The sequence below is a fragment of the Lemur catta genome, chromosome 13 (genome assembly GCF_020740605.2).
Source record: "Lemur catta isolate mLemCat1 chromosome 13, mLemCat1.pri, whole genome shotgun sequence".
Taxonomy (NCBI): Eukaryota; Metazoa; Chordata; class Mammalia; order Primates; family Lemuridae; genus Lemur; species Lemur catta.
In genome coordinates this window covers 77,004,942-77,021,127 of record NC_059140.1, presented here as the reverse complement: position 1 = coordinate 77,021,127, position 16,186 = coordinate 77,004,942, and the positions used below count along the sequence as shown (strand labels likewise).

At 47.1% G+C, this 16,186-nt stretch overlaps 1 long non-coding RNA gene across 1 annotated transcript; it reads right to left on the bottom strand.

The window, feature by feature from the left end:
• Window positions 1-231: 231 nt before the first annotated feature.
• Window positions 232-15,730, bottom strand: LOC123648932. The gene is made up of 2 exons (XR_006738824.1): window positions 15,081-15,730; window positions 232-840 (listed from the first exon to the last, which is right to left on the bottom strand). It is a non-coding gene; the product is annotated as an uncharacterized LOC123648932 (long non-coding RNA).
• Between the last annotated feature and the right edge of the window lie 456 nt (window positions 15,731-16,186).

The following is a 16,186-nucleotide window of genomic DNA, read 5'->3' as shown; positions in this document are numbered from 1 at the left end:
CGGCTGTCACCGTGGTCTCCTCCTCCTTCTATTTAAGACCGTGCATGGATCTACGGAAAGCAATGGTGTCTTCTTTGGACAATGAATGTCTTTCCATAAATTCTTAATGGTTCAATAATTGTTTTAAAGGCAATTTCTACAAGCATAATTACAGCAAGAAGAAAATGAAAGTAATGGAGACTGTGGACCCCCCACTTCTTTTATTTTAATACGAATCAATGCATCCAGTGATCTCTGAAGGACAAATTTTATTTTAGCGATTTTGATAATTTGGGTGAAGGTGACTGTGAGGGTTTTCCTGTCCGCAGTGCTGTGTTTCCACCAGCTTTCGGCCGGGCTGCTCTTGCTGTAGAGACATTGTGCTCGTACTTCCCTCGCTCGGTGTGGCCCTGGCACTCGGGGCCAGCGTCCAGCACTTCAGCCTGGACCCGGGAGGGACGTGTGGCCAGTACCGGGGACCCACAGATCTGCTCCCACCGTCACTTCTCTCCCGCAGAGCCTGCGGCCAGGAAGCACATCCACGGCGGCAATAGAACCTGGCGGGCGAGGGCAGAGCACACGCGCAGGTGCTTCCCAAGCGCCCAGCTCACTCCTCACCTGCAGCGTCTTCTCACCTCTGAGCAGTCAGGGCAGATGTTTCACCACCAGCTCCTCTGGGAAAACACCAGCCCCAGTTTGTGGTGTTTGCCGTTCGTGCGCTGCGAACACTCCCACCTTGGCTGATCTCAAGCCACCACCCTGACGTCGCTGCACCCGGCGTTGGGAAGAGACGGGACGTCTGTGCGTGTGCCTCTGCTTCTCTCTGCTGAGATGACACGTCAGATGCCCACAGGCTTGTCTCTGCAGGGAGAATGTAAGTGTGACGGAGGCAGCGACAGTGCCCTAGAGCCCTTGAGTCATTTATAGTGCCAGGCACAGTGCCCCACAATGGAAAGTCCCCCGTAAATGGTCACCGGATTGCATCATCGCACTAGTTTTATTGTCGCAGTTGTTGTTATTGTTAGTTAATATTGGCTGAATTAAAATGTACTCTTAGGAGGGCTTCCCTTGTATTGTCTCATTTGGTGATGGCAAACATGAGTGTATTAGAGAGAACTAATATAGCTGTGGAAAGAATTGCTGTCAGAGTTGGACTCATTCGAAGCCTGGAAAGCAGCAGTGGCTGTGTATTTTCTCATCGCGGCTCCCCCTGCTCTTGCCCCCTCTGCAGCACATCACTGCCCGCCCCTTTTCCTTCTCCTCTCCTCTCCTCTCCCTGTGCTGGTCCTCCTCCTCACTGTTATTTATGTGTATGCACAAATATTTGCAAATAATTCTGAATCGTTGGAGGGAGAAAATTCTTCCCTGTTTCACCTGCAAATATCAAAGTCATATTTTGCAAAAACACATCTTTTGTGTGTCTCCATGAGGAGTTAGGGGAATCCAAATATCTTCTCAAATCACATCTCATAACCCTCCTGGCCTTGGAGCCCCAGCATGCTGGATGAGGGTGAGACAAAAGGCGGGGCTGGCAGGACCCCATTTCTTTCAGCCCTTTGCCAGCCGGTGAAGGTTCTCTGAAGGGGGCCAGGACCCAGGAGCCCAGAGACATGGGTGACCATTTCAGCTCAGCCACAGAATTACAGAACTTTAGGTGAATCATTTCCCCTATATTCAGTCAACATTTTAAAAACTTCCACATTCTAATTTATTTACCTAACACCCGGGAATAACAATACATTTTCTTATAGATTTTTTTTTGCCAAGTTCAAATATATGAGGTTGTACTTTAAAAAGCATGAAGCAGAGTAGAGACCCACAGACTGGGAGAGTGTGAGAGCCTTATATTAGACACCATAAACACATTGAAATTAAGTATTATTTTTCTGTGGACTTTAGACCAGATCTTATGGCTGATACAAACCTGTAGGTATTTTACCATACTGATCCAAATATGTAAAACACTTCTCATTAGCATCACAAAGGTTTACTAGAGATTAAATTTCCATTTTTGTTGTGCGCTGGACCCCATAGTCAGGGTGATTATTTATCTTTGAAAATAGTGAGGAGCCATGCGACCAGGGATCCTAATCATATTTGGCTAGATCTGTTACTAATATCCAAGGAAATGGTCTCAATTCTAGATCCTGTAGGTGCTATTTCGGCTCCATTTCCCAAAATTTCTGGATTGGGCAAAATTGCAGAAATTTCCAGTTCCTGTTAAGGTTTTTCCTGTACTTTTATTAGTTTAGGCTGTTGTTGCTGTAATATTCTCAGAGATAAAATCTGGCCAAAATATAGATGAGACTATTTAAATAAGAATTTTATTTCAACTACTTTCTTCATTTGTCATACAGGTATTTTTGGCATACATTCTGAGGATTGTTTTCTGCTTTGGGTTAAGTGTTATTTAGTCAATAACTTGTTGAATGAGTGATATTCTTGATTCATAGTGAGTCTCCCCCAAATGCCGCTAATAGACCCATCGTTTTACTCAGGACCTCATTCCAGGAGGGGGATCCAGGTGAGGGTCACCTCTTTTTCTCCTTGTCTACTAGCCTCAGGCAGGAACTTGGACTTCCAGTGTGTAAAGGCAAACGTACTCATTGTGGTCACTAGACACCTGCGTAAGCTCATAAAAGAGTGTCTGGTTCAAACGACCAGATCTATATTCCTGGCCGGTGGTAGAACTCACAGCCCCCTTACCCTACATTGGTGCTGGGAGAAATCAGGTCAGGACTGAAGCATGTTGCAGATAAAGCCTGTTCCCACGCCTTGTCTTACTGGGCTGACAGCCTCCCCAGAGACAGGAGAGAAGTGACCGCTATGTCAGGAAGCCCACAAAACACACGTGGAGGGGGAGGTGCGGCAGGAGCAGACCCCGGCAGGAGGAGCCAGTGAGCTAGCGGGAGATGTGGGCAAACTGCAAAGCCAGGTGCTCGGTCCATTGCTCCCCACGCCCTGGCCACTACCAGCATGAGGCAAGTTGAGAGCTAGGGTTACTAGAAACAAGGGGACAATTAAAACTCATCAATTAAGTGCAGCAAGAAATGCTGCCACCTTCAATAACCAAAATACATTTCCTGTCGAAAGACCTTTCTATGAAAGCAGTTCTGTCAGTGCACCATCTGGGCACAAAGAAATGAACCCACTTGAATGTCCCTAAATGCTATTCGTATTGAAGTTACTCAAACTGTAGGTGACAGTTCCTTTTCAGCCAATGCCATCTGCATTCTTTCTTCTCCAGGGCCCGCTGGAAAACCAGATTGTTGGATCTCAGGGTTGCCATTTCCCTGACTGAAAGGAAGTTAGGGGTCTGCCCGTTTTTCGGCTCCTGAAGTCGAGAAGAATTGTTTGTTTGTTTGTTTGTTTCCTTGTTGTTCTTTTGCTCATTATTAATATGATTAAATATTTACCATGAATAGCAGGTGCTTATTTATATATATGTTCCCGGTAGTGTTTTACAAAGAGCAGATCTGAGTGTTTAAAACTCCAGGATGGCTTCCAAATTAATAATTAAAAAACAAAAAAACCCACATAGAACCCCACCTTTCTCTCCCAAGGAGATCCCAGGTGAGAGTTCTTCTGAAAAGAGAGTAGTTTCAAAGTCTGTGACATTTCCCTACAGGCAACAGAGGCTGGGGACAGGTCTGGGACAGCCAAATGGCAGCAGGGCGAAGAGACGGTGCCACTCACCTGCAGGACCCTAGCTCATTGCCACAAAAAAGTGGAAGTGAAAGATGGAGGAAATGGTGTGTCTTGTTATATTTTTAAGCAAATGGATCCCTTTTGAAAGACACTGAGATCTGTTATCCTTAAGAATCAGATGCCCTGAAAAAGAAAACTTGAAAAACCCGTACTTGACCAATAAAAGGACTAATGCGGTTACACAGAGAAAAAAAGCACTTTTTAGTCATTGGATAAAGCATTGCAAAATGCCTTATCATGTGTACATGTCCTCGGAAATGTCCTTTGATGCTGGAATTTGAGTTTTATGGTCTGCCTATAATTACAGTTTTAGGTTATGTTTTTAAGGGAGACAAAATGAAACACTTTTAAAGCCAACACCTTGTGTCTCGGAACTTGACTGGGGGCAGATTTTTATGGCTGCACTAGGCTTTTAGTCACTGGCTGGCACTGTCTTCCTAACTCCCAAACTGCTCCCAGCACTTCCTCTTTATGGCGGGGCTGAGCTTCCGGCGCTGTCAGAGGGGCAGGCTGCCGGCCCGGCCCAGCAGGCAGACTGCACAGCCACAGCTGGGCCCGCTGCGCTGCGGGACTGTCACAGAGGGCAGAGGCTGACACTGGGGAGTTGAACCCAGGCTTAGATGTTGGTCACGTTATACGCTGAGAGAAGCTGGAATGGGAAACACAAAGGACAACTGGCTTTTCTTAAATCACAGCCACACTCAGGGGGCACTGAGGCTGCTGGTACAGGCTGGCGAGAATCTTCAGGAACCTTTTGAGCCAGTTATTAAACACAGCCATTACTAAGAACTAAATCATATAACGTTACAGTTAAATAAATCATATCAAAAAAAGATAATAATACTAAAAACTCATCACTTCCTAATTTGTTTTTTACTACATTTCACAATAATCTATGTTCTTGTGGTTATTCAGGCCACTGCGGTATGCCAGGACTACTGCGTACTGGGGCACTACTGTGACTGTCCTCCCAGCTCCGTGCTCAGCAACGTCACGTCAGTGCTTTGAGGTCAGCCACCGTGAGAGTGTTTACAACAGAAAAATGGGCAAACGCTACAAATCAGGGCTGGATTATTTTGTTGATTGCCTAGACTTAAGAAAGTGATGGAGAAAACGTTAATAACGCAGATTAAACTGAAAAGTGTATCATCTGCATAATCATTATTTGTGAATAACTTAAAAATTGAAAATACTTTAAGTTTTTGAAAACACTCTTCTGATTTAGCAAAGGAGTCACTCACATCATTAATAAATGAAGTTTTGACAGTCTGTGCCATTTCACTTTTGCCTTCCTCTTAAACAAAATGACAAGTAACATTTATGTTGCAACTACACTTGTTCTTTAATTTGGTTCGGCTATGGATACAAGAGTTCAACGAAAATCAACTAAAAGCATTCTGTGGCAATCAGTTGACTATATAGGATTCAAGACCAAGAGTATTGTATATTTGTTTGTGAATTGTGTGTCACAATCTGTATCAATAAAATTTATAATAAACATATTATACTGAACATACACACACACATATTTTACCCCTATAAGTTGGTTGCTAAATACCTATTAGCATACCACTGCATGCACTGGTGCCTTGTAATTCCAGACTTCCAGTGGCATGCAAAACTTTTTTGACAGCATCCAACTTTGACAAGCCAAAAACCTCACCATCGACCTACCTTGGTCAGTTTCCATACGGCATAGAAAAAGAAATCTCACATCCACCTAGCAGAATTATGCATTTTTTTGATTTAGCAATAGGGGCATGGGTGGTTCACATTTGAACCCCAGGACATTTATATGCTAAAGTGTAGTATCGGAACAGTACAGGCAGATGCTAAAATAAACCACCACATACTAACCAAACAATCCACAATGAACTCAGCTGGCAGGAAAGACACGAACCCAACAGAAAGTTATAATTTAAAAGCAAAAAAAGCAGCAACTGTAAAGCAAGACCAACTCAAGACAGCACGAATAACAAAGTGTTCCTCCTCTACATTGCAGGAATTCCAACTGTGCCACAACAATGCCACATGGCAGCTAGACCTCTGGGAAGGAACTGAAGTCAAGTGCTCGCTCCATACATTCTAGTCCTGTGCTGGTTGTAGTGTGTGAATAATAAATCGTACTGACTCCTAATGACTCACTTCTTAGTTCATAAATAATTAGGTCTTAGTCATCTATAAAAACGAAAGTGTCTGGCACTACCTGTCAATTACACATGGGACGCCAAGGAAGGACCTGGGCGTTTGCATCAGTGCCCTGCTTAGCAGGAGGCAGGCTGCTGCCAGGTAACTGATGTCGCACACGGAAACTCTCTCCTCCTGGCTCAGGCTTCATTAAGGCCATTTCTAATCACCACCAAGTTTGACTTAGACTTCGGAGTCAATGCAGTCCTTGTGCTAAATAAGATCCTTGCAGGTGGGTACTGGCAATGAGTCTGGCCTATTTTTGGAAGCATCACCTCCTCCAGGTGGGGCAGCTCCAGGCAGGCCTACTCACTACCCTGCTGGTCCCCGGCACATGCAAGGGCTTCCCTTACTGCCGGTCACTGCTGAGGCCCAGCTCCGTCCGGCGGGCAGCGCTCTGGCAGACAGCCATATATCATTCCCAAGGACGGCCCAACGGCCGGCCGTCTCTGGTTTGGAAATTCTGGGTCTGCTTCATCGTGTGCTTTAAAGAGCTTATCTTTCTGTTTATTTGTTTCTCCAGATCGAAACAGCATTGGCACCGTCACAGAGCCAGCACCCGGAACTGCCCCGGGAGCTGTCCCTCCTTCCCCTCGGATTGGAGTTGATTTGGGGGTTAAAGGTTACACTTTTTGAGAAAGGTAGTAAAACATTAATGACGGGTAACGTTCTTTCTCCTTTGCTCTGGAGATTAACTGGTGATCCTGTTTGCTCTATAAAGTGAACTGTATTTGCTAAGGGTAATTTGAAATTGGCAGCACAATGACCCCCTCAACTTCCTCCAGCCGATGGGTGCCATGCTGAGTGAGGTTGCAGGGCGTAGCAGGCAGCCTCGGACAGCCTCGGCCCCCCAGTGGGACAAAAGCTGCATAGTTGATGAGAATCCCTGGGTTGCTAAGATGTCAGGAGCCCCCGGACTCCCCAGAGCCTGCACCTCAGCAGCCTGCACTTCACTCCGCAGGGACACGCTGTCCAGCTGGAAGCCAAGGGGCCTGACTGATGTGCACTGCTGAGGACTCTGATTTTATTCCCGCCTCTGGCCCCAGACTCCTGGGTGACCTGGGACCACACGTCAGATTGCATATCTAGGATGTGATGGGTTTATTTGTTTATCGTTGTCTTCCCTGGGCTTAGAGCAGCCCTCAGTAAGCATTTGCCAAGTGAACACCCAGATGGCAAGAGCTGCTCTGCACTTGCTGCCTGCAGCCTCGGTTCCTCTCACTGACTCACCAGAGAGACAGGGGTGTCTCATGGCACATGTGAAACCAAGAGACAGCGGGAAAAGACCAGCAGAGCCAGGAGCTAAAACGCGGGCAAAGCCCGCAGCCCTGGGCAGGAAGTCGGCCCTGGTGGGTGCAGGCTGGGGTTGGGCAGGTGCCTCTGCGTCTGCTGAGCAAAGATCAGGTTGGCTCTGCAGTGGGGACTGGACAGGCGTGGAGGAGCAGGAAACACATTTTAGATTGCCCTAAGGACATGGGAGAAACTAGTTGTTTAAAAAATTGTACTGAATTCTGTCTTAGCTGACTTCAAGGGCATGGCCAAAGCCATTTGTAGCAGAGATCCCCTTGGACTGGGTGTGGGGCTGTGACTTAGTGCCTGGAAATGTCAACACCATGAGGAGGCTCTTAGGTTCCTCTGTCTGTGGCCTTGAGACTCAGCCTTCAGAAGCACAGCTCAGCCAGGACTCACTCTCGGGCAGGCTGCTGCGAAGTCGCCCAGATCAGTGGAAGTTCCTGGTCCATCCTGACCACTCTCTAGGCAAAGGGAGAAGAACGCTTAAAAGTCACAATTTTGAAAAGTGTCCCTTAAAATGAGTGTTCAGGATGGGAACGTCTGCTGAGTTAGGCAGGAGGCTGAAGTTTGTGCGTGGTAAAGTCATATGCACGACACCAGTCCTAGCTGAAGCAACTCGAGGAAGATTTTCACTGTTGTTCAAGCTGTTTATAACAGCCCTGCATTTGCAGGTGACACTGTATTTGCAGGTGACACTGGTGCTTGGTGCAGCAGGCCAGGTGATCCATGTCCGGACAGCAGCTGCTTTGCAATCCATGCTCTGGAAGTCTCTCCCCTGTGCCTGGTGGGGACGCTGTGCATGTTTTCATGGAACTAGTGTGTGCTGTTGCTGTTTGCAACGTGATAAAAGGCTGGGATGAAGTGACAGATGCTTCTAGGAGAGGCAACGTGAATCCTTGAAACATACAAATTGATATTCCACGGCCCTGTGGAATCATCTCTGACGAATTCGGTTTATCCTTGACACAGAGGGGTGGCTGCGCAGCATTTGGCAGTATCCCAGAGCAATCAGACTAATTTCTTATTATGTGCTAACAATATAAAAATCCAAACCACATAATTGAGGCAAATAATAAACCTTTTTGGATCATGATTACCCAATTTGGCCATTTACTTTAATCAAATCACAAAATAATGATCAAATTTGGATTGGATTTTATGCCCATAAAGATAACCAAGAAGGGCACGTAAGTAACTGTCAGTCAAAGTCTTCTCAGACAATAGCCGGCGTTACAACACGCCAATTACATTTTTATCAGGTAGTTAAGTTAATTACCTGTGGTAAACGTGTTAGTGGGACAAGTATAGATTGCTGTAAACATTTGCTGACCACTTTAAAATGCTGCTGGACCATATGGGAGGACTCAAGGGTACAATAGCATGCAGATGTATTTACACCTGCTCATGTCGTATAAAATCCAATAAAGTCTTCAGGGTGAGACCTGAGTGTCTTGCTTCCACCACAAGATGGCTCTGTATGGTTTCTTCTCAGAAACAGCATGGGCTCCAGGGCAAATTCCTGTTTGAGAGGCAGCCCGAGCTCTGAGCAAGGGTATTGCCCAAACTGCACAGTTTGAACAAGTGCCTGCAGCCTCCCTTCCTTGCTGAGTGAAACCCTTGCCTTCCTACTCTCTCCCCAAGCCCCCAGCACCCTTGGCTCCCTCCATCCAAGGTTAAAACAGCATGTGGATTCCTGCACCCTCCGCAGGGACTTTTGTTCATCACTGTCTTCCCAGCGCTTAGAGCAGTGCCTGAGATTGTGCTTGGAAATTTGGGGTGTGCCGGCAGGGGTGCAGCAGCCACACGTGTCAGTGTCAATTCCAGGTTGGATTTGGGGGTGCACTGCCTGAAATCCTCCCCTCTACCCACCATGGAATAATTTACATATACGACCCATTCCCTTTGGTTGTTTATATTAAGATAATCCCTTTCTCATTCCCCAAACCTGTGGAATTCACAACTTGCTTTCAGTAGGGAATAAGTCAGCCTCATCACACGTGTTCACCTACCATTGCCCAGGCCGTACCAACTGCCTGCTGTCAGTTCTTTTCTTTAGAAAGTCTGTGGATTTACCTCATTCTCTCCAAAGTATTTTCTTTTTCAACCAGCCTAAAACCCTCCAAAATAGTTTCCTTGCATTTGACTGTTCTGGGTGCTTAACATGTACTAACTTACAGGCATCCTTTGTTTCATGGCACTTCACAGACACTGTGTTTTTTACAAATTGAAGGTTTGTGATGATCCAGTGTAGAGCAAATCTATTGTGCCATTTTTTCCAATAGCATGTGCTCACTTCATGTCTGTGTAGTTTCTCATTTACTCCCCGTGATAACCCTCTACTGTTACTATCCTCATTTTTCAGATGAGGAAACTGAAGTACAGAAAAGGTACTTGGGCCAGGAAGTGGGGTGGAGCCAGAAGCCAACCCCTGGCAGTTGACTCAGCAGTTGTTGTGTCTTTCCTCCAGAAGAGGGAGGTGCTAGCAATAGGGAAATGAATTGAAGGCTGTCTAGGGAGCTGTTAGAGCCCTAGGCACACACGCGTGCATGCGATACACAGACACACGCTCTGTCCTCATTGCCCGCTATTCACCCTGTTAGTGAGGGGGGAGCCTCTGCCCTGACAGTATGGGATGGCTGAACACCCAACACTCAGCACCGGACTGATGAGTTGACAACAGTTCCTCAGCCACATGCACTCACGGCTTGGAGGAGGAGGACACCACACACCATGCAGGGCCATGCGGGGGATGCACTTGGGAGCAGAGTGAACCAGGGGTGCTGAGGGAGGCGAGCTTTGCAGTAACGAGAGGATGAGGTCCCCAGGTTCCCAGGGGAGGATGGGATTGGTTTGTTTGACCAATTCCACAGCTGGCAAGGAGGTGAACCCTATTAGGTTGAGGACTCGATAGGGTGGAGCTGTTCTGGAGGCGAGGGGAACGGCCAGGTGGGGAGCCTTTGCTGCTTGGGGGTGGTGGGGCATAGCTCATGTGTAGGTTTGGGGGGCTCTGTGAGGCTCTAAGACTGCAGCACATGAGGTTTTAGGTCTTACAATATACGTACACACAAACGCACACGCATTCCTTGCTGGGGGAATTTCCCCTTTGGTCTTCCCAGAAGCTGGAGTTATACCCAATGAAGATGTTAAAGCACAGAGCCTCTGGGCTGATGAGAAGCTGGCACAGTTGAGGGGAAGTTTATCTAATGAGCAGGGCCGCTCCCACCCTCTTTCTCCACGAAGCTTCCAGGAGTCCAGCAGCCGGAGGCGCACTGTCTGCAGGAACCTGGGGGCTGTGGCCAGCCCAGGAGGAAAGCTCTAAAACACTGGGGTTCCCAGTGAAACGGCCCAGCTCCCAGTCACTGCCCATGAGTACAGCGCTCCAATCGTTTTTTAATTAAATATGAAGAAGCAGCCAGGGATCTGTAGGAGAAGGGAAAAGGGCTTCCTTCTACCCTTCTAGGTTCTTTGGGCTATTAATTAAATTACCGTAAGACAGATTAATAGGAGAAAAACCATGTTGACTTACATATATATGCACAGGAATCCCATAAAATATGAGACTCAAAGAAAGACCAGATGACTGAAGCTTATATAGCATTCTGAGCTACAGAAGAGAAGAGGGGCTTGGGGCTTCTGGGGGGCGGGGGGTGGGGGGTGGGATGGGGAGGGCAGGAAATGCATGGTGAATGGAGGGGGCCTTGTTAGGCAGATTAAAAGTCTCTCAGGTAAAAAAAAAAAAGCTGCCTTGGAGCAGCCCTCTTTCTGATACAGATGATTTTACTAATGTAGATTTTCTTTATAGATATAAGTTTCTTTTACAAAAAAGACAGCTTTTCATAGCTTACTCCTGTGCCTACAGTTTCTCAGAATAACCAGCCAAAATATACCAAAGAGGTGTATTTTTGGGTGGCATATTCTGATCTCCTATAGTCAGACTTTTGGGTGATGTGTCCTGAGTCCCAGCGGATCACCACATAGCTTAACAACTCTCTGATGTAAGACTAAGATTCCAGACCAAGTTCTATTTCATCTCAGCTGCCCGAAGTTACTGTCGAAAAATCTTTCTCTCCTCACCTCGGGAGCAGGAACTCTCAACCTGGGGTCCACGGTCCGTGAAGCCATGTGCCGTAGTCTTTTGCTTACATGTGTGTGAGTACATTCTGGGGACAGACCCCTGGGGACCCAATTGTAGTGTAAGGGTGACAAAGGAAGAGCTTTTCATTGTGGCCGAGTATTTTTTTCACTGCATTTGCTAAAGGAAATGCCTACATAATTTGGTTTCTTTAACCCTGTCTCCACTGGGGCAAACAATGACAAAAGGCCTGGAAAAAAGAAAGCCCGAACAGAACCACGTCGTCCCATTCCACGCTGCAAACAGATGAAGGCAATGTCTCTGCTTGGATTCGCTTCTCCCTCCGGAAGCGGGCAGGGCGGGGCAACCCTCCCCACATCTGCCCAAATCCCCATTTTGAGAAGATGGAACACTGGAGACCAGCTATTTCCTCTTCTCCACAGGTAAGTGAATGTTAATAGACGTTCTTTTGAGACGCTGGGGCAAGTTTGCATCGTCGCCTGAATTAGAGCAGTGGTTTTTCAAGACACAGCCTGTAAGTTCTCGTACACGGCCCCAGGCGAGCACAGAGGCCCTTCCCCTCCCATCGCTCCTCCACGCAACCCTCCAGCTCGAGAGGTGGCCCCTGTCTCCGAAGCTGGCCCCAGAGAACAGCCAGGAAAGACTGGACCAGCCTGTACTTTCGTCACCTGCTTTGGTCTACACTGCTCGTTAGATGAAGGCAGAGGCTGGGAGTCCCTTGAACATGGGCTTTGTCGGGCAAATATGGACAAACCCAATAGTATGAATGTTCCAGGAGGGAGGGGACCTGCCTTCAGTTTAAAGCCTGTCCCCTGGGGGCTGCAGGCCGCCAGACCCTGGTGGTCTGGGCTGAGAGCCCGAGCTTCCCCATCCTCTCTAGGAGGACTGATTTGAAAAGACATTCTTGTCACATCATCATTCTGTTCCCAAGGAAATCCTGCGGATGTCTTGTGTCTGCAGAATTTAGGGCTTAACGACCTAGGGCACTTCCAGGTAAAGCACCTGCATGCAATCAGCCGACTGCCTTTGCCCACCTGCTCCTCAAGCCCCATCCCACCATTAATTAACCCCGTCATTTAGCAGCCGTTTAGAAAGGGCTACGTACCAGGCCCAGCCTGGCGATTTTAGCAAGTGGATTACAGAACTTCCCTTTGCCAGTTGCTAAAGAACTTGGTGATGTCCACAATTAAGAGAGAAGAGGAGCGGTCAAAAGTGTATAGGACTGGCATTTCTGGGGGAAAGGTGGTGGCATCTGTGAATAGTGAGACAGGCTTGGGGTCACTGTTCATGTGCCCCAGTGAGTCCAAGGAAGGTCACAGTCATGACCACACATGGAGGAAACAAAAGCATAAAATCCCGAGTTCAGAAGCACTGGCCCCAATGGCGCCCTGCCCGCAGGTGTGCCTACTTGCCTCGGTGTGGGCGAGACAGCTGTCACCTCAACTCTACAATGAGGTCGCTCCAGCCTCTGCACCCTCACTTTCTAAGGAGGTTTAATAAAAATTTTTAAAGTAAATGAATGTCTCAAAGAAAATTTTAAACATTTGACATGCTCCTGCTCTGTGTTGTAAGTTAAGCAGGACAGATGATTCTCTAGCCTCAAGAAGGGTCCCCTTTACTCTAAAATGGGATGATCGAGCCGATAAACAAACACCTCCACTTGCATTAGTGAGGGGATACCCAACAGGATGACCTGGAGCCCACACACATGAGGACAAGAAGAGGTCATGGAGGGGAACCTTAGGGATCAATGAGCAGGTGTGTGGCCTGTTAGTCAGTAGATGTGGCACTTCCTGCCCGAGGACATGGGCTCCCTCACTTGTGAGCACAAATAATGTCTGCCTCACAAACCCTGGGGTAGAATTATATGACATGGTCTATTTAAAATGCTTCATATAGACATTAGTCCACAATTGACCTAATATGATTGAGAAGAAAAGAGGGGAAGTGGTATTTCAAAGCCAATTCATAGGATAAAGGGAACTTGTGAAGTATGCGAGAGAAATAGAGAAAGTAAATAAAAACATCATTGGCATGCTAGAAAGTAATAAAGTCTTCTGTTCAAGCCAAAAATTGATGTTTCATATGAAATGTTGTCTGGACCAGTAAATATCTGACCAACGGAAATGCCATAAAATCATGTGGTTTTGTTTTTGTTGTTGTTTTGTTTGTCTGTCTTGCTTCATAGCAGCTTGGGAAGTTTGCCTCACGGGAAGTTTGCCTATTCAGTGAAGAAACATGTGCTGGCACCTACCACGTGCGAGGCCCTGTGCCAGCTGCCGACACGTTGGTGAGTAAGGTGCACAGACGCTGCCCTGCAGAGTCTGCATGTTGTCAGGGAAGACTAATCAAACAAATGCAGTAAATTAAAAGATTAATTAAAGAAACATAGCACAGTAAAAAGTTAAGTAAATAAGTGTGGTAAGGCTCGTTAAGTGCTATGAGGAGGGAGGAGCAGAGTATTGTGGGGTGTGAACGGGCCAGCTGGAGGAGGTCTGGCGAGCTCTTTGGAGGAATTGACCCCTTCGTTGCCAGCTGACGGATGAGTAGGCATTTGCAAGTTTTGAGAGACAGCAGGGGACAAAAAGGAAGGTGTAAAAGAAACCAAGAGACAGCACAGTTGGCCCTCATATCTGTGGGTTCCACGTCCGTGGATTCAAACAACTGTGGATCAAAAACCCTTGGGAAAAAGACTGCATATGTACTGAACATGTACAAACTTTTTCTTGTCATATCCTTTAAACAACACAGCATACTCAATATTTACAGAAAATTTGCATTGTATTATGTATTAAGCAATCTAGAGACAATTTAAAGTACACAGAAGGCTTGCACAAGCTATACGCAAATATGATGGCATTTTGTCTCAGGGACTTGAGCATCCTCAGATTGTGGTATCCTTGGGGATGCGGGGACTGACCCCCTGTAAATACCAAGGGACAACCGCATATAGGAGGCTCTGAAGGGGAGTGAGGGATGGGCGGGTGTGAGTCAGAAGGGAAGCTCAGCTCAGCCTGGGAGTGATGAGAAATGAAGCCGGGAGATAAAGCTGGATCCTCCTAGGCCTTGCAAGCATGCTAGAAAGGAGTTGGCACTTTATCCTAGGGACTGCGGGATGCCTCTGAAATCCCCGGCATTTGGGAAGGATCGGAGAGGGTGAGGCCAGTTGCACCTGGAGATCAGCTGCGACCATGGCAAACTGGACCAGGCTAGTGGCAGCAGAGGGGAGGAGAGATGGGTGGATTCTACCCCTGATGTAAGCCGAGGAGCCATCCAGAAACGGTGCAAGGGCTGCTCACCTCTTCCATGGCCATCTCTGGTGGCTCAGTGGAAAAAAGCTGTCAGAGGAAATTAACAAACACAAAAATCTTGCCTGTGCTGCGGGTGGAAAGTCTGTGCACATTCAAGCACCTGACCCTGTGGGTAATCAGAGAGCAATTACGCTTCGCGCACTAGATGGAATCTGGCTATCGTGGGCTAAAATGGATTTGAAGTGGATGGCAGTGATTAAGCACAGGCCTGTGGCAGTACCCTAGTGGGGCAATTACAGACAGCTGCAGGAAAATGCGACGGTCCCACCAAGAGAGAGACGGGCTAATTAGAGAGGCCAGGCTGGAATCGCGTGATGAGCTGATAAGAAGGCAAAACGGTACCATGTCTAAACACTGTCCACCAGAGGATTCCGGATAAGCAAACGTCCAAGCGGGGTGCTGGGAACATTCAAAGAACAGATGCCGAAAGAGGATGCAAACTCAGCTGATGGTGAAGCTGGGAGCAAAGACAAAGCACAGGTGACAGCATGGGGACCTGTCCTACCTACCTGGGCGATTTGACAATCAGTGACTCCTTGAGGTGTCCTCAGAGACTAGAGGTCCAGCAAGACTGTGGCCTGGGATGAGACTCTGTCTTACTCAATCCAGATGCAAAGTGAAGACTACTTTTTGTAACCCTGGTCTTCCAGCTCACCTTGGGCGACGTGGTAGTGCTCACCCACTCATCCACTTTCTGTCTGGGCCCATATCTGAAAAGTTGTTGTTGGAAACAGCTCACAGATGGATGGCACTTCATCACAGCACAGGTGTTCACCCCTGATGACGGTGATGAGCGCTAACATTTACTGAGCAATTCTCCTTGGCTGTGCATTTTGCTATGTGCTTTGCATGCATTTTCTTGTTTAATCCTCACAACCTGTGGGGTAGGTACTATTATCCTGGATTGACTGAGGAGGTAGAGAGAGGTTAACGTGCCAAAATTTCACGTGATGCTCGTAACAACTCTGTGAGAGACGCACAGCTGGTCTCCTTGATTTTGTAGGTGAGGCAATGCAGGTTGGGCAGAGTTGCCCAAAGTCATACTCAAGTAGCTAGTGGCTATATTTGGGTCCAATCCAAAGGTTTTTCTACTACATACACCATGTTGCCTATAAAAGAAGAAACAGGCCAGGCATGGTGGATCACACCTGTAATCCCAGCGCTTTGGGAGGCTGAGGCAGGAGGATCGCTTGAGGCCAGGAGTTTGAGACCATCCTGGGCAACATAGCAAAACCCTGTCTCTACAAAAAATTTTTTAAAAAAGGAAGAGACCACAGGGTTCTTATTCCTTAAGCTAAAGGTGCGTTTCAGGGATTATGTCCTGGTTCCTTGCCTGACCTGCAAGGACAATGGCCCTCACTAACCATGTTGGCTATGCTGGAACCATCTGGGAGAAGTTAACATTGAAAAATAAAGAGCAAAATTGGAATTGAAGATTTTTTCAGAACAGTCCACGTTCGAGATATTTTCTCCAGTTATCACCAAAAATACACTCATTCTTCTCACAGTATGTACAGTAAGTCCTTACTTAATGTCAATAGGTTCTTAGAAACTGTGACTTTAAGTGAAATGATGTACCTTTGTTCAACATCATTTCGTTATAATGTTGATGAGA